The sequence below is a fragment of the Ostrinia nubilalis genome, chromosome W (assembly GCF_963855985.1).
Source record: "Ostrinia nubilalis chromosome W, ilOstNubi1.1, whole genome shotgun sequence".
Lineage (NCBI taxonomy): Eukaryota > Metazoa > Arthropoda > Insecta > Lepidoptera > Crambidae > Ostrinia > Ostrinia nubilalis.
In genome coordinates, this window is record NC_087118.1 from 7,726,389 (window position 1) to 7,749,735 (window position 23,347).

General features: G+C 35.4%; 1 long non-coding RNA gene across 2 annotated transcripts; it reads right to left on the minus strand.

Annotated features, from left to right (window-relative positions):
• Positions 1 to 902: 902 nt before the first annotated feature.
• Positions 903 to 20,513, minus strand: LOC135086283 (uncharacterized). 2 transcript variants are annotated; one of them, XR_010260371.1, is made up of 7 exons: positions 20,445 to 20,513; positions 20,086 to 20,141; positions 2,949 to 3,054; positions 2,498 to 2,674; positions 2,269 to 2,392; positions 1,830 to 2,034; positions 903 to 1,084 (listed from the first exon to the last, which is right to left on the minus strand). It is a non-coding gene; the product is annotated as an uncharacterized LOC135086283 (long non-coding RNA). The 2 variants fall into 2 exon arrangements; XR_010260370.1 differs by lacking the exons at positions 20,086 to 20,141; positions 20,445 to 20,513 and having other exon boundaries at positions 2,949 to 3,526.
• Between the last annotated feature and the right edge of the window lie 2,834 nt (positions 20,514 to 23,347).

Sequence of the window (23,347 nt, forward strand, 5' to 3'; positions counted from 1 at the left end):
AAAAATTGGTTTAAATAGTATATTTATAATGATTAAACAATTATTCTACAACTTTTGAAAGCATACATTTGACTGTAATATTACTATGTTTTTGTAAAGGAGCAATCTACTTTCGTAATTGATCTATCATTTAGTACATTAAATAAAAAGACATAAGTTTATAAGTGAAAAAGTGCTACATGTAGCGTCAGTGCTGACAGTCGGATTTAAAAATCTAAGTTATCTAGAATAACTGGATCAAGCTGCTATTTTAATATAAGCGAAAAATATTAAATTCCAATGATAGTGAAATTCGAGTAGTTTTACTTAGCTAAGACATGTTTAATTCCAAAATATTATGTAATCATAATAATCATCATTTCAAGTGCAATATTTATTTGAATGCAAATTGACATTGGATAAATGATTATGTTACATTTTCCTATACAAATGAAAATATAAAAAAGAATCTGGATCAGAGATGGAATTGTGTAAAGCAATCGTAATCATTTGACAGTTCATAACGTAGGTACGATAAAATCAGTTAAAGCGTTTGACAGAATAATCGTACGTTATGTTACGTACGTTAACTGTCAAATGATAACGATTGCTTTACACAATTCCACCTCAGTTTTAAAAAAAAACTTGTGGGCTGATTTCTCAATCTTCGTATAACTTTTAACTGAAGAATAGTATATGTCAAAATGTTTATTCTTCAGCAGATATTCAACGATTAAAAAATCAGTCCTAAGTCACCTACATATCCGAGTAGCTGGCATTTTATGTTCACTAAATTAATATTAGAAAATGAAAAATAAAGAAGAAAAAACAAAAGAGCCATGATGAGGTTCAGCATAAGCCGCTACAAGTATTGGGTTATGGTATTATTACTGATCAGTAAACAATATTAATTTGAATAAAAGTGCATAACTACTATGTTTTAATCTGTAAATATCTCTAATTGTTATTTTCTTGCTTCCTCTGTAGAACGTCAAGCATCTTCAAATCAGTGTTCATCGATAGTTGACTGCTGTCGTCAATCCAATACCGGAACTTCAACTGAGATTTCAAGTCCAATGTCGATAATTCCATGATACTGATGAACCTGGAAATAAAAAGACAGTTGTAATTATTTCGTTTTAATGATTTCATTCTCTTATATTTTATTCGCAAAAAAGGTAATTAAGAAATGACAACATAGAGGTGAGTGGATGCGTAGTAGTATTATCACATAATACCTAATTATTAGTTAAAGTGGCATCTAAATAAAATGTGGCAAGCATTTATTGTGTGACATTTGCGTTTAAAATAAGATTTCAAATTAAGTATAAATATCTTTAAATAAATAAATATCTTTGGACAATCTCACACAGCGCCATCTAGCCCCAAAGTAAGCAATTAATATGCTTGTGTTATGGGTATGAAATTATGCATAGATTTCATTTTATAAGAATAATATTGAACATGTCTCGGAAATGGATTTGCAATAATATACAATAGGGATGATGACTGGGTAATGAAATCAAAATTATATTTAGTCCGTCAGACAGATAGAAAATATTAGACTCGTATTTTTTTTTCTATAATCGAATATACAGTATTAAATTGAGTTGAAATGTCGCGTGACGTCACTTTTGAGTAAAAATTCTACTCAAGCGTGACGTATCGCGCCATTTCAACTCGATGTAGCACTGTTATTATTTAATTATAAAAGAAAATAAAAAATATGAGTCTAATGTTTTCTAATTATCTGTCTGACGGACAAATAATTGAAATTTTGTCATCTAGCCTATTACTTATTTCATATTTCTTGGTCGTTTAACGTAATAATGTTAGGTAGGTACACTTACTTGTCGTGTCGTGAACTACTATTTGCGTTTTGCGTTTATGTTTTGCCTTCTTTTCTTTTTTCATTCTTAGCCTTCTTGCTTCGTAGAGTAATATTTTACGCATTGAGACAGTAATTTCTTCTTCGCCAAGAAAATATGATATCGCCATATCACTCCTCCTTCCTTGTGAGATGTGATCAATTCTATTCTATTCATGGCGTTTTACCTGTTGGTAAAATTTTGTTAAAAGTATTTTTTATAAAAAAAAAGCCTTTAAACAAAGGTAGTAGGCGCGCGTGAACACCTGCCAGTAGAGAGGTTATATGACCTAACGACAGTTGGTGAAAAGAAAAAAAAACACTGGCTGAGTACTCCAAAGATATGTCCAAACTTAATGTTTATGGTATATTAACACTTACTATTGATTATTGCGATTGAGTTGTAAAATTGTTTTACTTACATAATCAGAAAAAGGTCGTGTGGTGCATTGTCAGACTCCGGTTCAGTTCAGTATGAAGTAGCGAAACGTAGGTAGCTAAGTATTATATTACATTTTAATTTTTATTATTTCTTCTAGTCTATACCTGAAATAGATGGCATATTAATATTATTAATAGTGAAATGTAATAAGACAATTATAATTGTATAATTTATATAAATATAAATCTGAAGATTGAAGTTGCGTTTACCTTAATTAGTAGTTAGTTCTTTTTATGTTTATGAATTCTTCAAATTTGCATTATTTTGTCAGGGCTGCGTTATTAATGCTTCATCTTGAGGAACTTGACTTGCGAGTAGATGTGGTGAGCACCATCGTAGCAATTTTAACTTTTGCATCACTCAAGTTTCTCTTTTGGCTTCTATACCTGAAATAATTAATATAAAATATGTAGTACAGATTAAAATACTAATACATATTAGAAATGCGAAAATTTGGATGTCTGTTATTTTTTCACGCAAAAACTACTGAACGGATTTTGACGAAACTTTACAGTATTATTGTTTATAACCCAGAATAACACATAGGCTATAATTTATGACGATCTGTGACAAACAAAATTTCACGCCGGTGAAGCCGTGGACAAAAGCTAGTCTTTTTATAAATTAAATAATAATTTTATTAATATTTTTAATACTTACTCTTAGTATCTTTTGAGTGTACGAGTGACAGTCATCTTGATGTCTAATTGAGTATCTTATTCAGATAAGATATAAACAGTGATATTACTAATAAATCGTTTGTCATCTGTAATATAAAACATATTAAAATTAGATTTATATTTGGCTATGCATTGTTAGAGTTTACATCGATGTATAATTAGAGACACATCAAAGCATTGCACGGCTCATCTGTGTTTTGTGTGAATGAGATGTTTCCACATTTATAAACAAGTTAGCTGCCACACACTGCCAGCCTGGTTAGTCCATCTGCAAGCTCTATAACATGACATACAATGTTAATAAAAGACAGCCATAAATATTAGTTAAAGCCAGAGCCTCGTCAGTAAGACAGCAGGGAGCACCGCAGCGGAGCGTCTCACTCTCGCGGTGAGCCACGCCGCTGCCGCCAACAGCCGGCTGTTGGCGCGAGCAGGTGAGGTTGGCACATGGGATAGTACCATAACATTAATTTGATCTTATAATTAATTAAAGGCAAGCCAATGGTTAGTAAGATTAGTTTTGTTATGCACTCTCCCTTCTACTCCCCATCTACCTACATGAAATGTATAACATTAAAAACTGATTTTAATCATTCGCGTCCCACCCATTATAACTAAACGTCAAGCAGTGAGTACATAAACTCATTCATAAATATCGCGTCAAGACATACCTAGACACATACCTAGACACATAGAAAGACACGGGTCTTTCTATTTTAAATAAAAACCATTTCATGTAGTTAGATCGCCCTACTGGGCGAATTCGATCTTCTAGCTACAATTAGTTAGCAAATAAATAATATGAATATGAATGAATTCTAAGCCCAAGCAGCGCAAGCATTTTAAAGCAGCAAGCAATTGCAAAGCAGCTACTGAAATGAATCCAAAATTTGATAGATTTGCCCGGGTAAGCCGATATTGTATATGATGAGTGTTTACGTGTGCAGTAATGTAAGAGAAGATGGGAAAGCAAAGTGAAATGGAATATGAAAAATATCACCCCATTACTGTAAGAGTGGTATATCGGAATATAACGTAATCACTTTGGAATCACCATGACATTAGCGCCTGATTCGGAACAGGAGCCTCCTCAGCCAACCAAACGAAGGAAGAGAGAATGATACCGCTGACTGAACGAACTGATTGACAGGGGAAGACTGTTAGGACGACACCCCCAGCCTGCAGGGGACGTCACTGATCCACGTGGGTGACACAGGCAGACGCCTCAGAGAGGGTGACGCCATCGAAGCGAAGAGTGTGAAGGCGACAGCCAACACAGCACGAGCATAAAGTTGAAGAGGTCGAGCGGAGGGAAGATGCAGGGTTAACGAATCAGGGCAGAGAAAATAACCGGTCGATAATGTCCCGGGTGTCAATCAAACACCTCAGCGTCGACGGAATATCAGGGTGTCCAAGTACAAGTACGAGTATGTCAATATAACAAACAACACGTGGTTCAGAAAGCAATGAGCAATGGATGTGTTCAAATGAAGTTGGTTAATGCCGTCATAAGCGAAACTGAACGAAATTGTTCTCACCAGCATAATAAGGATCGTCGTATAATTGTCATTTTGTAAAATTAATAATGTAACTGTCGCCTTTTTTCGCATTTCTTAAATAAACATTGCAAATACATCATAGGTCTCACTAAAAAACAGGTACTTTTAAAGGTATATAAAGTGCTATAAACGGTTACAAAAACAAAGTTAAAATTTATTTATTTGTAATTTTAAATAGTACTTAAATATTAATTAACAAGAATAAACATTCTAAAAAATAGCAAGTTACACTTAAAACATAACGTTACTTATTTAATTAGTTATTTATTTCAAGAATACTCAAATTTTAACAACCATTAGGTAATTTTCATAAAATGTTTAGTAAAAAAACTTTTAGTTATTGTTAATTTTATGAAATTGATCAAGTAGCAATTCCTGGCAAAGAAAGAAAATGTCACGTCCATTATGAAAACCCTCTCAACAATAAAATTACCTCATGCATGATAGCAACAACAAACTTGTAAATAAAAGGAGTAACTTTAATATTAAGAATGTGAAAGAATAATGGTAATAAAATAACAATACCATAAGAAAATTCTAAACTGAAAATATAGTAAACATTACAAAAGAAGTGAAAGTCCAAATAAAAACAAACGGTGTAGTCGATATCCAATGCTCACTTGTCTTCAGCAAGACAAGCGATAGGATGTTTTAACACCTACGACCTACAGTGCTCGAGATCCGTCGCACATCTATCTCATCAACGAGAGAAGAAGGAGGAAAATATTGAACAGAGTAGTTGAAACTGATAAATGATTAATTTTAACTTCAAAGACAAGAGGTAATTAGGATAATATTTAGCGAGGGAACAGACAGCAGTTCTCAAAATGGGACCCATTTTTATCACAATTTCATTGTTAGGTTAAAATGGACGAACATAAAATATGTACCTACGTAGGACATTAAAAACAGTGCACCAAAAACAAAATTCTTATTGTTTAAATAAATGAAATTATTAAAAAGTACTACATATTCTGTAATATGTGAATAAGCTAACAAACGTAGGTGGTAGTCAATATTTATTATTAATTTATAGTTAATTAAGAGAAAAAAGTTTTTGGTTCTATATTAAGTTATTGCAAATTTTAATATTATTAACAAAGACAGGTACTAATTAATAAAAAATATTATTTGTTGTGTAGCAACATTTATGACTTAAATGTAATTAAAAATATGAATTCCTTTTAACTATTCGTATAGTGTCGATTCGAATTAAAAAAGTATGTCCTAAATGTATAACAAGAAAAGTAACGTTATGTTTTAAATGTTTTTAGAGTTATAAAAAAAAACAATTTCTTGTAAAATTGTTAAAAAATCTTTATATCATTTGGTTTTGGACTATTATGTATTCGTTAAATATTGATTAAAACCCAGTATTCATAAAAAAAACTGAATACTCCATGCAACAAAATACGTTAAGAAGTGTTTAGGATTTTAATTATTAACAGTTTAATGTCAAAGTTAGTTCTAGCTTTAACTACAACACGGATATTTAACCGGATATGTCCTGCGAAAATTGATTTTCTCGCCAAAAATCTTGTTTAAATCTTCTACAGCCATAGCGTGCAGTAACTAATAATATGACGTGATTGGATTACTAATGTTTGGCCAAAAACGTTTCCCAAATTATCACATCGCAAACAATTTATTTCATTCTTTTTATCGAAATATTCATTAACAATAGTTGATTCTGGCGCTCGGCGGCCGCTACCGCGGCACGCTTCGCTCGCCTTCGCGCGTTAATGGTCACTGTTCTAACCTAACCACGCAATCTTGTATACCTACCCATTCTTATGAAACACCATACAAGAATGCATGGTAAATTCAGTGAACTGCTCCTGAATCGAATGTACCTACTACTACTATTTCTATTTATTTATATTAACCGGCAGACAGTGGTGACTGAGTTTGTTGCGGCGCTTCTTCTCAGCACTTGCCAAATGTTGGTCTCGAAGCGCTGGTAGGGTAAAAAGATTATGAGACATGTAGAGGCTCCTTAAGAGCATATTTTATGACGATTTGTAAGAACTATTTATTAGTCTAAACAAATAAAGAAATTTTGACTTTGACTTTGAACCTAACCCACTATTTTCTGCAATACCTACTTTTTGCAAACATACAATTTTATTATTAAAAAATTATTGTTTAAGAAAACCATGATCATGTGCCTTATGCTTTGATTTGTGGGTAAGTATATGAAGTGTTAATTTGATCAATCAAATTATTTGGATATTTGGCAAAAAACATTTGCTATACAAAAATTTGCCATAAAAAAACTTGACCAAGTAAAATTTTGCCAAATGATAATTTGACCAAATGAATTATCGCATCCCACCGCTCCTGCCAAAAGGCCACGGCATCCTCTCTAATGGTGCGCTTCAATTCCCGGCGCTCCCTGGGGGCCAGTTGGATTCCCTCCTCCGCAAGTCGTCCTGCACGAGAGACTTACAGGTAACGCTGCCGTGCTGCACGACCTGTAAGCCTTCGTGAGTAAAATGAGCGCCGGTCGCTGAGTATTCCCTCCAACCACCTTTCTCATTACAAAAATCGATTCCCTCCAACCACCTTTCTCATTACAAAAATCGACGAGCATCGGTACCATACGGCCGCAGCGTATGTCATCGTGGCCACATAAATGCCTGCGTACAGCACACTTAGGGCGGGGTATCTCACGCCCCATGACGTCTTGCCAAAACCATTGGCAGCTTGTAAATCAATCAATTTCGCATGCGGCACATAGGACCTAGCCTCGTCGAGGGTCACACCAAGCGATTGCGATCGTCACATCGTCTGCGTACGCTATTACGTGTACCCACTCAGGACACGGCAGCAGCAGGAGGTCGTTGAGCAGGAGGTTCCAAAGTGTCGGGCCCAACATTGATCCCTAAGGACATCCCATGGTACTGCGCTTCCACGACGTGTGAGCCCCTACATAGAGGCCCACACGCCGGTCTGTAAAGTAACTAACCAATGACCTGAAGATATTAGGTGGAGCTCCGGTCTGTTTGGCCTTCAACAAAATCATCGGCCACCACGCGTTGTCAAAAGCACCGGAGATGTCCAGGAAGATCAGCTGCACGTATGACGCAGTACTGTTCTCGGTGATCGAGTTAATGAACTTGAGCGCCGTGACCGTAGACCGGCCACGGGTGAAACCGTGCTGAGCGTCAGATATATGTCGGTGCAAGCAGGGAGCGCAGGAGATGATGACGCGCTCCAGGATCTTACCCAGGATTGGCAAAAGAGTAATAGGCCTATAGGCCTTCGGGTCAGAGAGAGGCTTACCGTTTCCCTTCGGGAGGACCAATAGTCTACCTACCTTCCAGATGTCTGTAAAAGAACCTTCAGCAAAGGTGGTGCGAAAAGTAACAGTTGCTAAGTTTATTTGGGAAATGAAACATTGGCGATAAGTTGTTTGCGAAGCGAAATTTGGCGAAAAGTAATTTGGCCAAACGGAAGGATACCGATGCGATTACTCTTAAATCGTAACAAATAAGTTTATGAAATGTTTATTTCTAAATGTAATAATATCAATATAACTTTAAAAAAAAACCGACCTCAAAATTTCAAATGCGTGAATACAAATAATACCTATTCAACAAAAAAATAATCGTTCAAATTGGTTCATATCGGCGGAGATATTGCGTATAAAAAAGTTCATCCCCAATTTTCCACCCTTGGAGGTGAAATATTTTCTTTAAATTTGCATGAAACCACCCTTTTGATAATACCTATTCAACAAAAAAAAATTCGTTCAAATTGGTTTATAATCGGCGGAGATATTGCGTATAAAAAATTTCATCCCCAATTTTCCACCCTTGGGGGTTATTTTTTTTATTATTAAATTTAAATGGGACCACCCTTGAGGTATTACCTATACGCCGAAAAAATATTTGTTCAAATCGGTTCATAATTGGCAAAGTTATCGCGTAACAAACATAGAAAAAAAAAAACATACGGGTCGAATTGAGAACCTCCTCCTTTTTTTGAAGTCCGTTGAAAAAAAAAGGCGGCATAGGGGCCCGAGCGCCAGCCTCACCGCACCTTAACCTATTTATTACACTGCATTAACTTAAATTATACTGGTAAATTACTAATATTAGTAACCCACCACCCCAGAGACATTTTAGTGAGAATGACAAATCCAAGATATCTTTTATCATATTCCAATGATAGTAATAATTCAGACTGAAAAAACTTAAACACAATAAGATTGAAGAGGATCCCTTTCAATCGTGTAATGTGTTATTACCAATAATGTGACTGTTTTGACACTAAAGTAACCAAAAATATTTTTGACTATGGGAACTGTGGCAAAGTAATGCTATAACATCACCCCATTCAAAATTAAAAGCGTAAAAATCTGGACAACTTGGTTTGACCAGTCCCCGAAGGCAGCGCCTGTTCACAGACATGACGGATGAGCCAGCCATCGCTTCACTCGATCATATTTTAGAGAATGTAACGACCCGCCTCACCACGCCACCACCCCAGAGACATTTTAGTGAGAATGACAAATCCAAGATATCTTTTTTCATATTCTAATGATAGTAATAATTCAGACTGAAAAAACTTAAACACAATAAGATTGAAGAGGATCCCTTTCAATCGTGTAATGTGTTATTACCAATAATGTGACTGTTTTGACACTAAAATAACCAAAAATATTTTTGACTATGTATGGGAACTGTGGCAAAGTAATGCTATAACATCACCCCATCCAAAATTAAAAGCGTAAAAATCTGGACAACTTGGTTTGACCAGTCCCCGAAGGCAGCGCCTGTTCACAGACATGACGGATGAGCCAGCCATCGCTTCACTCGATCATATTTTAGAGAATGTAACGACCCGCCTCACCACGCCACCACCCCAGAGACATTTTAGTGAGAATGACAAATCCAAGATATCTTTTTTCATATTCTAATGATAGTAATAATTCAGACTGAAAAAACTTAAACACAATAAGATTGAAGAGGATCCCTTCCAATCGTGTAATGTGTTATTACCAATAATGTGACCGTTTTGACACTAAAGTAACCAAAAATATTTTTGACTATCCATGGGAACTGTGGCAAAGTAATGCTATAACATCAACCCATTCAAAATTAAAAGCGTTAAAATCTGGACAACTTGGTTTGACCAGTCCCCGAAGGCAGCGCCTGTTCACAGACATGACGGATGAGCCAGCCATCGCTTCACTCGATCATATTTTAGAGACATTTTAGTGAGAATGACAAATTCAAGATCTTTCTTTTTAATTTAATAAAAATAACAATTCAGAGTGAAGATAATCTTGACAATGGAGGGGATCACTTTATTGTCATAATGTTTTATTACTAATTTATGATATTAATTTATGCAACATAGTATTAAAAATAGGTCAAGTTGCGGCGGGAGTGGCCCCTTGGCCATCCCTAAAGCCAACTGTATTTTTTTACATACAATATAAAAAAAATCGGAAAACCGCGGTTTAGATAGCAAGAAACAAACGGACATATTCATTACGTCACGGTCATTGCATGGGTTCAAATATTATATGTGCTCCCTCGAAAACCTACTCTCCACATAACCGTTTAAAGCACTTTATATATCTATAAAAGTACCTATGTTCTTCAGTGTAACCTACGACGCAGCGTGCATTGCTTATTCAAGTAATGCGAAAAAAAAGGCTACCCCTGTACATTATTTCAGCTTCAACCAAACCAACGCGTGCAGATTGCCATCGCCGGCGCGATCATAGGCCAATGACTGGTCGTGCGACCTGTCATTCGCCTATGATCGCGTCGGCGATGGTGATTTGCACGCGTTGGTTTGGTTGAAGCTTACTTTTACAAAATGACAATTATACGATATCCATTATATGCTGGTAAGAACAATTCCGTTCAGTTACGCTTAAAACGGCATATAACTAACAAAAAATCAACACACCCATTGCTCGTTGCCTCCGGAACTATGCATATGTTTGTTATATTGGCATACTCGTACTTGTACCTAGACTTCCTGACATTCCGTCGACGCTGAGGCATTCAATTGGCACAAGTAGGACATTATCAAGCGGTTATTAACCTTACCTTGATTCGTCACCCCTGCATCTTCTCTCCGGTCTCTTCCCCCTCAACTTCACGCCCGCAGCTATGCGGCTGTCGAACTCCACACTCTTCGCTTCGATGTCGTTACCTTCCCCAAGACGTCCGCCGGTGTTTCCCACAGCATCAGCAACATCAGCCCACAGGCTGGCGTGTCCCCCCAACAGTCGTCCACGTCTATCCTTCAGTTCGCCCTTCAGTGATATCATAACATCTCTTCTTCAATTTGGTTGACCGAGAAAGCTCCTATTCTAAAATCAAACACCAATGTAAATGGATTTATACTCCAAGTGACGACGTTATACCGATCCACCCCTACAGTGTAGATGATATTTAACATAGCCCATTCCCCCGATACTTCACTATCTCCACTCACACCACCACACACGCATAACTCATATACACAAAACCAACATGCCCAAACAAAAACCACCAAATTTTGAATTCATGCGAAATGAGTATAAAAAAAGCAAAAATAAATAAATAATGCACGTGTATAGGCGTGTCAGCGTGATTTTAATTGATTTTAAAATATATTTACACAAAAGATTTGTCAATTGATTGATAAGGTGAATTATATTTACACTTTCCGAGAAACTGCGTACAAATAAAAAAAAATAATAAAAAAAGGAATCTAAAGAAGTTGCGGGTATACTACATTATTTAGCAAAAGTTTATTGTCGATTAATTTATCGCGCGAAACTAAAATTTTAATATCCGATTTTTCTTGGACCCGACCTAACGCTACATATAATTGACCATGACTGAACACGTCCGACCGCAAGTCTACGCCTACCCGATTTATAGTCTGCCCCTGACTCTTATGAACAGTCATGGCATAACATAAAGCTAAGGGGAATTGCCGACGCGTCATTTCGATGGGGCTGTCCGGTTCGATCGGAGCTTTAAACAAGATACGCGGAATCAAAAATTCGTTTGTTTCGCCTGGCTTGCGAACAATTATTATGCGCGGCGTAGTTTTTACGACGATAACTTTTGTGCCATTGACCAGTCGGTCTGAAAAACTAAGATTTCGGATTATCATGCACACGCATCCTACTTTTAGTTTTAGATCATGTTCTGGAACACCCTTTGGTTGCAGTTTATTTAACGCGTCCGCGCCTAAAAATATTTCATCTGTGTTTTCGGAAACTACTTTATCAATGGAATAAAAGTGTAAAAGTTCCGACTCTACTCTATCTAATACTATGGAATTAATTTCCCGAACGTTTTGATTGTGTGTGGTGAGTATTGCTCGACCAGCACACGTGTCCGGTTCAACAATGACTACATGTGAAAAAACAAAATCTATTAAATCGTTCAAATCTGTAACATATGAAAGGTGGGAAGTTAAATCTACTAAATTTAAAACTGAACGATTTACTTTTAATGTTTGAACCGGCAATTGATTCGAACCCAGTTTTAATAAAAAGTCAGAATACTCTGGGTCGTCTCTGTTACGTTGGGAAGTGCTCAAATTGAAAATTTTAATTTGCTCCCAAATTGGTGAGGACTTAACTGAACAGTTAATAATATCAGAATTACTTTTAGCTCTAACAACGACAGGAGGTATCTGACGGAAATCTCCTGCGAAAATTACGATTTTCCCACCAAAAATCTTGTTACAATTCATCAAATCGCGGAGAGACCTATCAAGAAGGTGAATTAAATATTTGTGAGCCATAGGGGCTTCGTCGTAAATAATTACGTCAGCTTGTCGGACAAGCTCAGCGCGCTGCGAACCATTGGTAATGCTCCAGTAACCAAGATCATCTACGGGGTTGAGGGGGAATTTAAACATGCTATGGGCCGTAATGCCGCCTACGTAATTTTGTGCCGCGATACCCGAACTCGCCGTACACAAGACAATTCCTGAATTTCCGCGTGCGTGTGCAGTAATTACATTTAAAAGCAAAGTTTTACCTGTTCCGGCAGGCCCGTCAATAAAAATGGCAGTATTGTTAGAGTTTCGGAACTCGCTGTCACTCAGGAGAGTGTGAATATAATTAAACACGAGGTTTTGATCGGGGGATAATTTTGGTAGCCAGCTACTTACGAAGGTATTTAATTCGTCGCGATTATATTCGACGCGCTCGCGGCCTACTTCGGTTGAATCGTCTATAACGCCCGGTAACCCTTGCTCGACAAGGGACGTCCCATGTCTACGGAATAATCGGTCGATTTGGATGAGACAAAGTTTGTACGCTTTTTCTGCGTCATCGGATAAACGCTGCAAAAAATCCTGACTAATTAAATGTCTGTACTTATCCCACAATGAAACTACCCTAACCCCATTCACAGCTAAGAGTACGAAAAAGCTACGCAGCCGTGGTCCAGTCAAAAATGTAGATGCTTCCTGCATAGCAATCTCATACTCCGCTTCATCGTCCGCGATCCCGAGAGCTTTCGCAGCTTCCTGGAAAGTTTTGCACAATGGACCACCAAGTTTATATAAGTCGTCGTAACTACGACACGGCTGAGACGCTAAAAGAAGACGCAAGTAAAATAATTCACCTCTGTTTGGCGCGACCCAGAATAAACGCGATACTAATTCGCCCCTTTGCCGTCTTGTCAAAAATTTATTATTGCTTAATTCAAAGATTTCAACGTTTCTAGTGGTGGGACGTCGCGAATGAACAATATACCGCTCGTAAAAATCTAAATATGTCAAGTTATCAAATTGTTCACCGAGAGGCCTTTTAAAATAAGTTATTAGGTCCGAATGAGCGCGGCGCGCGGCATCTGCTTCGGTTCCCGGTTTGAAAAAGATGGATTGTTGGCCCTCAAGGTGTACGGCGAGCTGCTTTACGTTCGGTTCGCGAGCTGTTATGTCAAACTCTAAAATACGCCACGTCGCTTCGCAAGAACCAAGGTAACGTTTAGTGACATACTGCTCGATTTCATTATTTTTATCAGAATCGGGAACGACTGTAACGCGCGATTCGTCAGGACCTTTGGTCATGTATTTGAATAGATATTTGACGATCGCGCGTGCGGAATAAGCTAATAAATTAATGTGACAGTCATACTTGAGGAGAAGAGCGGCATTGTACGGAACTACCCACAAATCACTAACCGTTACGTCTCTATTTCTAAATTTAATGGTGGCTTGGTTTTTACTATCACGGCGTAAATGAACAAAACCTCTGTCATCGCAGTAGGTTACAGCCGTTTCAGATTTAGGGAAATACCTTGTGCATTTCATTTTTTCAGTATCCCAACATGGCAAATCTGTTCTATGTGGAGGTCCACATGGGCCGTGTATCATGTGATCAAGCACAGCCTTGCGTAATCTACCACCTGCCTCAGAAGGAGGAGGGATATCTGCCCTTACAAATTGATCGATCTCAAAATTTTGTATGGGACCGCCCCCTTCGATTCTAAAACAAATGTGGGCATGGGGCAGTCCTCGTTTTTGAAACTCTATGACATGCATAATATACATACATCTACCAAACCAAGCACCAGTTCTAAGATCTTTCAAAAGTTGTGCGAGTTTCAAGTTAAAAACTCTTGCACAAATTAAAGGATTAAGCCTTTGACCTTGTGGAATAGATTGTTGGATCTCGGGCCACTTTGGATTGCATGTCATCGTTAAAAAGTATGATGGAGTGCCCAGTCTATTGACCAGTGCAATCGCATCCATATATTTAGTTTTCATATAACGTGGACCTCCAGTAAATGTATTGGGCAGATAGACACGTCCCGGTACAACACCACCCTCTCCCCGTATGGTTTCATCTGCTGCTATCTGATTACTAATCTCTACTGAGTTTTCTACTTCCTGAAGGGGAGCAGATCTAAGAGCAGAATCTGAGGAATGATTCTGCATATGAAAAATGTACTTAAGTCGTTCCTCTGAAATTCTACAAAACATATCTACTATCCATTCCTCAGAAAGTCTGTTCAACTCTGAAAACCGCGGCTCAGATAGCAACAAACAACGGACATATTTATTTTGTGTTAGTTTTATGCTGTTGTTATCGAGTCTATTCGGTAACCAACCGGGATTACCGTGTGGATATAGCAAAGGATATTGGAAAGTTTCATATAGCGGATGTAAAATGTCTACAGTGTGCGGTTTTCGAGCACCTATGCGCCATATGACTATAGCTTTAGGAATATAGCGTTCGCGTTCTGTGCTCAGAATCGCGGCTATTTCCGAACCGATTGGCATGTCTCCTAAAATATTACCATGGGAGCGACGCGACGTGGGTTCAAATATCAAATGTGCCTCCTCGGAAGGCTCCTGACTTAAGAGCGTTTACGCCGTTTGGCGCAAAAACAGTACTTTTTCAACTCGTTACAATCATTAACCAGTAATACTACAAATATGTTATAGGCATAAATAGTTAGGCAATTTCGTCGTCTAAATAGTTAATTGAGAAAATATTGCGATTAGTTTAGTATTTAAGAATTCTATCAAGATAAGTCCACACAGGTTTTGTAAATTTCCACTTTAGCGTCAGTTTACAAGCTGAAATTTTTATAAAAATACTGTGAAAACGATTTAACAAACATTTATATCCTATAGCATAGATCCTTGGGCAAATAGTTATCTGAGAAAATTTTTAGATTTAAGCATTTTACAATAAGAAATCACAAATTAAAAGAACGTGAAATACCCAAAAATCAAAGTGATTTTTTCACCAATATTCTTCCTTTATTCAACATAAAAATAGCTTAATATAATAAAAAAACATCTTCTTTAAAATATTTACTTTGAAACGATATTTAATTCATTGTTATTGTTTTGCTATAAACATTTGAAAACTATTAAAAAACGCCGCGCGCGAATCATTTCCAATGATGCCCCTTGAAACGCCGCGCTTCGCGTAAACGCTCTTAATCGTTTAAAACATTCTATATACGGACTAACATTATGCATGAAATTGGTAATGGCACGAACTACCGCCATGTCTAAACTTTGGCTTACAGCTATCCTTTCGCGTTCGTCGTAAATGTACATACCGATAGGATTATTTGTGTCGGTGTAAGCCAAATCGAAAACACGATGGTAAGTTCGGCCCTGAATTTTTAGGAATGACACACCGGTATTCGGTTGTTGAAAACCATGAGAAACGCCTAATGCGCTAAATGAGAACAAATTGTTAAAAGCTCGCGGTCTTAAAAGGAAAGCTGGGTGGCAATAGAACTCTTCGGTTAACGGCGGTAAATTTTGAACATTATATGCTCCAGAACCACAACACCACTTGACTCTACCTTTTTCCTCAACAAACATTCGCGCCTGACATTGGGGACATCTGAGACTGTCATTCAAAGACAGTTTTTTGAAAGAATGAGTTTGAAGTGAATCTAAGTCGTCGTTTTGTTTTTGCCCGATCAAAATATTGGAATTACGCAACGCGGGTTCTAAGTTTCGATTTACAGTATCGTACTGTTTTAACGACGCGTGTTTTATTTCCGGGTTTTGTTGCGAATACCGTTTTACCGCTTCCCTATTAACCGACGGATTACTTTGAATGTAACGTTTTACCGCGTCCCTGTTAACGGATGGATTGTTTTGCGAGTAACGTTTTACCGCGTCCCTATTAACCGAGGGATTTTTTTGTGAGTACCGTTTTACCGCGTCCCTGTTGGTAGTTGGGTTCTGGGTAGCATAACGTTTTACAGCCTCTCGGTGTCTAAGAGTTTTGGTTGACGTTACGTTACTAACCCGACCGCTATTGAAATCGACCCGATCAATGACAACTACTGGCTTTAATTTTAATTTGACATCAGAATGTGCACTACTGACGGACAAAGGTTTCGCATCATGTGCAATTTTTAACGCAGTTAAATTGACTCTCTCAAGAACCACAACTGGTTTTAATGTTTCATTAATTAATTTCGATTTTTTTGGTGCGGATGATTCTACTTTAGATTTAGAAGATCTCTTATTTTTTTTGGGTCGACCTCGTTTGGTTGATTGCACCGGTGCAATGTCTATTGATTCTAACTCAACTTTTTCAAGGACTACGACAGGTTTCAACGTTGTTAATTTCGCGTCGCGTGGCTCGAGTGGGACGACGGGATCTAAGTTAAGCGCAAAATTTACTACAGTTAATTTATGTATAGAATATTGCGCCGAGGTATACGCATGTCCTACGAACAGTAATTTTGCGAGATCTTCTAAATTTTGGCAACAAAACAAACGCGCCTTATTTTGAGTTTCGTCCCGATGATTAAATTTATTATTGATGCCAACCGCATGGCTATTAAATAAATAAAATTTGTTGCCAAATTTCCAAAAAGAAACCGTATAATTGTTCCCGGTGAACAAGTAACTATCCCGAGTATCGTTACGTTCGCGAGTGAATACACGGTCGCGCAAAATATGAACTAACTGCAATGTTGCAACATCAACATCGCGCAGTGAAGCTGGAAAAAGCCCGTTTTCAATCCAGTTGGGTTCCATTGCATTAATTTTAACCGCGAAGTTCCCTACTCGATAATCATTTGGCAATTCGTCTGGTAATAAGAAAACGTGGTCCCGAGGTTTACACTGCAAGTAAAGTAAATCACCGTACTGAAGAATAGTACTGATATCCGCAACATCAAACACGGCCCGATTTTTAATAACTGACAAAGCGGATGCACATGCTGACATGGCTACACACTGTGCATTATTACCTTTATACCGTGCATCGCCTTGATGGGACAATCCTTTACCAGAAATTAATAATTAATAATAGTCTGATTGACAATGAAGTCGCGCTTATTATGCATTACGAATACATAATTTAAAAGAAAGTAATTTGCTTCGAAATACAAAATGCAGGTGGTTTCTTTATTTTCAGATAATATGCTGATACCTTATCAAGACAAAAATAACGAAAACTCTAAAAAGATTAAAGTCAATCTTCTCTTAAAATTATTGTCATAAAATATAAACGTGTAAAGAATGCAACTTCAGTATCTAAATTGAATGATGAAAAGTGTTATAGATTTATATGACACAGGGAAGATAATTAAAAGATTGGTCACATAATTAATGCTAATTTTCAACTCAGTTATGTAATATTATAAAAATACTTTCATTATCTTCTAACACTCTTTGCTAAAATATCTAAAGCATTTTGACAAGGCCTTAGAACATCACCTTAAAGCAATATCAATCATGCAAATTTTGAGGTACACACAGAAAACAAAATGACAAACTACTTATAGTGCCAACAAATTTTCTGAAAATAAATCGTCAATATAAATTCATATTCAGTTATAAATGGTTATGCAATGAACAAGTGATAAATTTTGCAATGCCTACCTGATTAATTACTTTTATTGTTTTGGTAATTGAAATTAAGTTTGTTTTTTACTAATAAATAAAAGAAATTAAATTAAATTTAAAAGTAGATATACCTACCTATAGAGACCTACCTAAACCGAAAATCCAAACTCATACAATTAATAGCAGCTAGTGCTAATAGTAATACCTACCTAAGAAGTTTAATGTAAACAAAAGTTTGAAATTTTATTATATTGAACAACAACATTACCTACTTAAGTAGGTAGGTAATGTATCCAAATTACTAAAGAAAACAGTAAATTGTATTAAAAACAAATGCCTACCAGTTAAGGTATGTTCAGTTATAAATGGTTATGCAATGAACAAGTGATAAATTTTACAATGCCTACCTGATTAATTACTTTTATTGTTTTGGTAATTGAAATTAAGTTTGTTTTTTACTAATAAATAAAAGAAATTAAATTAAATTTAAAAGTAGATATACCTACCTATAGAGACCTACCTAAACCGAAAATCCAAATTCATACAATTAATAGCAGCTAGTGCTAATAGTAATAAGAAGTTTAATGTAAACAAAAGTTTGAAATTTTATTATAATTGAACAACAACATTACCTACTTATGTAGATAGGTAATGTATCCAAATTACTAAAGAAAACAGTATATTGTATTAAAAACAAATGCCTACCAGTTAAGGTATGTAATGATGGAAATCAATGATTATACAAATTAGTACTAACCTATTTTACTGTAACTGTACCATTTTGCAGTAAGTTCATATTACAACAAGTAATTTTATTAGGCTAATCCTTCCTAAAAATGCATTGCATTGATACAATATTTCCTAAAATAAAACTAATGCAAATTCAAATAACAGGCTTAACTTACCTAACCCCATTGAGACAATAAGTAGGTGCCTACCTACCTAATTTCTGCTTATCAAACATACCTAAATTAAATTAGTAATAATATGAATCAAAAGAAATTTAGAATTTATGTTTCTGTAAAAATGAAAAATATTATAGTACCTTAGATTAATAATCTAAGTAGTTAAAGGACCAATTTCAAACATGATGAATATTGATAACTTCAATCAATTGGTGCACATCTATTTGAATTTAATTAATTTATGACAAGAGATAAAAATTAAATGTTATTAATACCACTATTCAAGTAGGTAAATTATAATTAGTATAATTATTAATCTTGATTTATAAAACGCTAGATATTATTGTCAGATCCAGACATATACAAGTTCAAAAAAAAGTACCTATACCTAGTAAGATGAATGTCAAATCAGAATTCAGCACACTAAATTGAAAATATTGATAAATAAATACAAATATAACAAGCGCAGGATATATTTAAGTAGTATCAAATGCAAATAATCCTATTGCAAATCTGAAGGTTTTCAAATAATATTTAAACTGCATAGATATTACCTACCAATATTTGAGAAGGATTCAATCAAGTTCTTATTATTGATTTGATTTCAGAGCAAATCAATTATTTTAACTACACTGAAACATTAATTAAATTAGATGTGATTCAATAAATGCTTTGTTTATAATAAGAACTAAAGTTATGCTTACTTGTGTATTTTAAATACCTAATGTAACACCAATTTCAACAGTAAATAATCCTACGTGTAAAATTATTTACATAACTATTCATATGAAAACCATCTCAGAGTAAGAAGATCTAAATAACTTTTATTGATAAATAATGTGAATTTATGTTCATCAACAATGAAATGATAACTTGCCTGTTAGGACATTATTAATACAAGTACCTACCTTGTGTGGAATTGACATGTTTCAAAATATAAAGATTTCTTACGTGTTATTAACTATTTACTGTTAGGCATGAACCTTTTTTTATAGGTCCATGATTGTAGGTAGGTGTAGGTAATTTAAATAACTTGGCAAATAGAATAAGGGGCTACGCCCTTGTCAACCATATTTAGAAAATGTGTGAAGTTATTGACTTGAAAAAGCTAGATCTTAACGAACAGACTCCAAATAAAGAAACAACGATAGAGAAATCCTATAAATTTGCAGTTATGAACTACCTACAACACCATTGCCATGTCAATTATAAAAGAAGAAAAATGGCGGTCCATAACTATTCATCAAAGCCAAACATAGTATATTTTTAACGAACCAAAGGACCTAAACACAGAAAATAATGGAAAGAAGAACAAATAAGACTTTATAAGACTTACCCGTGGCGATGCAGACGGCCGTGGTGGAATCGTAGTTGAAGCGGGGCATCGTGAAACTGCAATTATACACATTTAATGAACTAAAGAACCACAAATTATGGCACTGAAGAACCTAAAATACACTTAAAACTTCGATCATTACACTTTAAAAAGTTTTAAACCATAAAAAGTTGTTTGTTCAACATTATTTCATTTGTTTTACAATGGCGTCCCCTTCAACAAAAATTATGCCTACACTAACGGAACGATGAAAAGAAACAATTAAGTTGATATAACATCAAAATTGATTTGTACAATAGTATTTTATTATTTGACAAACCTATGGATAATAATTTTAATAATATTTACACATAACTTACCGCGATGAAACAAGATGCAAAACAGTTGCGACCGAGAGGGAGGCGGAAGTGAATGAGCGCGAAATGTCTCAAGGAAAGGAAGGGGCCAACTTTTTTGCCTACAAAACTTATGACCATAGACAACTTTTGTTTAACCTATTGGTCACCAACCTATTTCGCCTGGAACAGTAAAAAAATATATTTCTGTTTTGAAAATAAAGATTTAGGGTTTTAGGCAATCGCAAAAATACGCATAAAATAACTAAAGCATTTCTATAAGTATTTTTATCAAAGAAATATTGCACGGAAATGTTAAACGTTTTGTATTTTAAAAAAGACCATGGCGCTCTAAAGGATATAGAACGCAACTCAGATTTTATTTAATCTGATTTGATTATGATGATTAATTATGATAGAAAAAGAATTATTAATAACAATCGGTTATTATGAATAATTTGGTAAAAGTGATTAAAGAAATCATTTACGTATGTATAAAATTAAATAAACTGCTTAGGGTTGGCCCAAGGTCCACCCCCGCCGCATCTAAACCTATTTATTAAATTTTAAACAATTCGTTTAAATTTTAAACATTCCAATCTCATTATACTAATTTATGGATTACTAATGTTTGGCCAAAAAACGTTTCCCAAATTATTACATCGCAAACAACGTTTCGCAAATTTTCATTTGGCAAATTCTCATTTGGCAAAACAACTTATTGCAAACTTTTAATTCGCAAATGTCGTTTTTGGCATATTATTGTTTAGCAAATTATTGTTTGGTAAAGTATGTTTTGCCAAATGTTTCATTTGGCAAAAATATTTCACGATAAACTATTTACAAAATAATTTGATTGGTGCATAGAATGGAATACAAATTAGCTTGTGGTTATTATTTTGTTTAGTGGGTAGTAAATATAAAATTTGTTCTAAAATAATTTTCTTATTTCATTCTTTTTATCGAAATTTCCAAATGATTCATTAACAATAGAGGTGATTTTAGCGCTCGGCGGCCGCTGCCGCGGCACGCTTCGCTCGCCTTCGCGCATTAAGGGTCACTGTTCTAACCTAACCTAACCTACTATTTTCAGCAAAACCTACTTTTTGCAACCATACTACTTTCTGCAGTCTCTTTGTTTTACATAAAATTCTTGTGAAAACCATGATAATGTGCCTTATGCTTTGATTTGTGGGTAACGGTGGGTAAGTATTTGAGGTGTCAATTTGACCAAACAAATTATTTGGGACATAATATTTGACGAAATAAAACATTTGCTATATAAACATTTGCCAAGTAAAATTTTGCCAAATGACAATTTGACCAAATGAATTAGTTGCGAAAAGTACAGTTGCTAAAAGTTCATTTGGGAAATGAAACTTAGGCGATAAGTTGTTTGCGAAGTGAAATTTGGCGAAAAGTAATTTGGCCAAACGGAAGGATACCACTAATTTATATTAATATATTAAGATATCAAAACGTTCAAAATGTGTTGCTGTACACGCTGTACACGAGCCGGTGTTCTCTTTTAAGATAATTGTAAGTGATAAATTAATGTGATTACTTTCTTACTTTTACCTCGACTGTCGGTAATTATTATTAATAACTGGTAAGTAACATAATATACATAAATTAAAACGAACTGTCCCACCCATGACAGTGACAGGGGGGTGCCACCACCATTAATACCGAATCGCTGGTTCCGATTTTTGCCACGTTGGAAACTATATAGTTGAAATGATGGTGGCGCCCCCCTGTCAATGTGTTTGGTGACACGGTTCAGTTTAAATTAGTTCATCTATATGACTGTAAGTAATGAACAGCGCAGCCGCCGCCGGTCTTATTGATCCTTGAGGGGATAATGACATTAATTAATCAGTAAGACGTACTATGGATCGAAATAGCGATTTATGGACATATTGATTTTTTTCTTTCACAATTTCTATTTGAAAAAAATACTTATCGAACGTAAATTACGTTATTCTGATGAATAAATGTCGCTAAAAGTTTTTCTCAAAAATCAATAGTTAGGCTGGAAAAAAATATTTTCCATTTTCGTTGTATGGAATGAAACTTAAAGTGGTCGATTTCGACTAAGCTATGGCTTGTTGACTATAATCCTAACTTATCAGCGCGCGCCCAAAGTTGCCCGTTCAGAAGTTACAAGGTTCCAAAATATGAGTTAAATATTTGTCAGTAATTTAAGGTTAATTTAAATTGTTAACGTATGGAATCTTTATATTTTCGTTGAATCTTTAAAGATATTCCAAAAAAAGTCACTTTTACTAACTTTTTTTCATTTTTCAGAACCACATAACTTGTGAACGGGCAACTTTAGGCGCGCGCTGATAGTGTAGGATTATAGTCAACAAGCCATTTCATTTCATACAACGAAAATGGAAAATATTTTTTTCCAACCAAACTATTGGTTTTAAAGAAAATCTAACGACATATATTCATCAGAATAACGTAACGTATCGATAGGTATTTTTTTCAAATAGAAATTATGAAAAATATCGCTATGTCCATAAATCGCAATTTCGATCCATAGTGTGACGTAACCTGTCAATATGAATTTAAAAAATAGAAGTTGTGAAAAAAAAAACGCTGTCCAAAATTTCGCTTTTCGATCGATCCATAATAGAAGTTTTTTTTAAAACATGATGATGACATTCACAACGCTAAAAAATTATTATTTTTATCTCATAAAGATAAAAGTAAATTATGCCTGCTCCACTTTTACCTACTTTCGAGGGACCTTAATTTTTCAGTCGTACAAAACAAAATTTGACAGAAGGGCGCTACACGGGTTAAAATTCACATTTTGTCCTTTGACGTTTCAAAATCTTTTGATTAAATTTCCGAACGAAACATCCTATCCCTCTCTAATCTGTGGTCCCTACACCCCCCTCTTGACAAACTGTCAA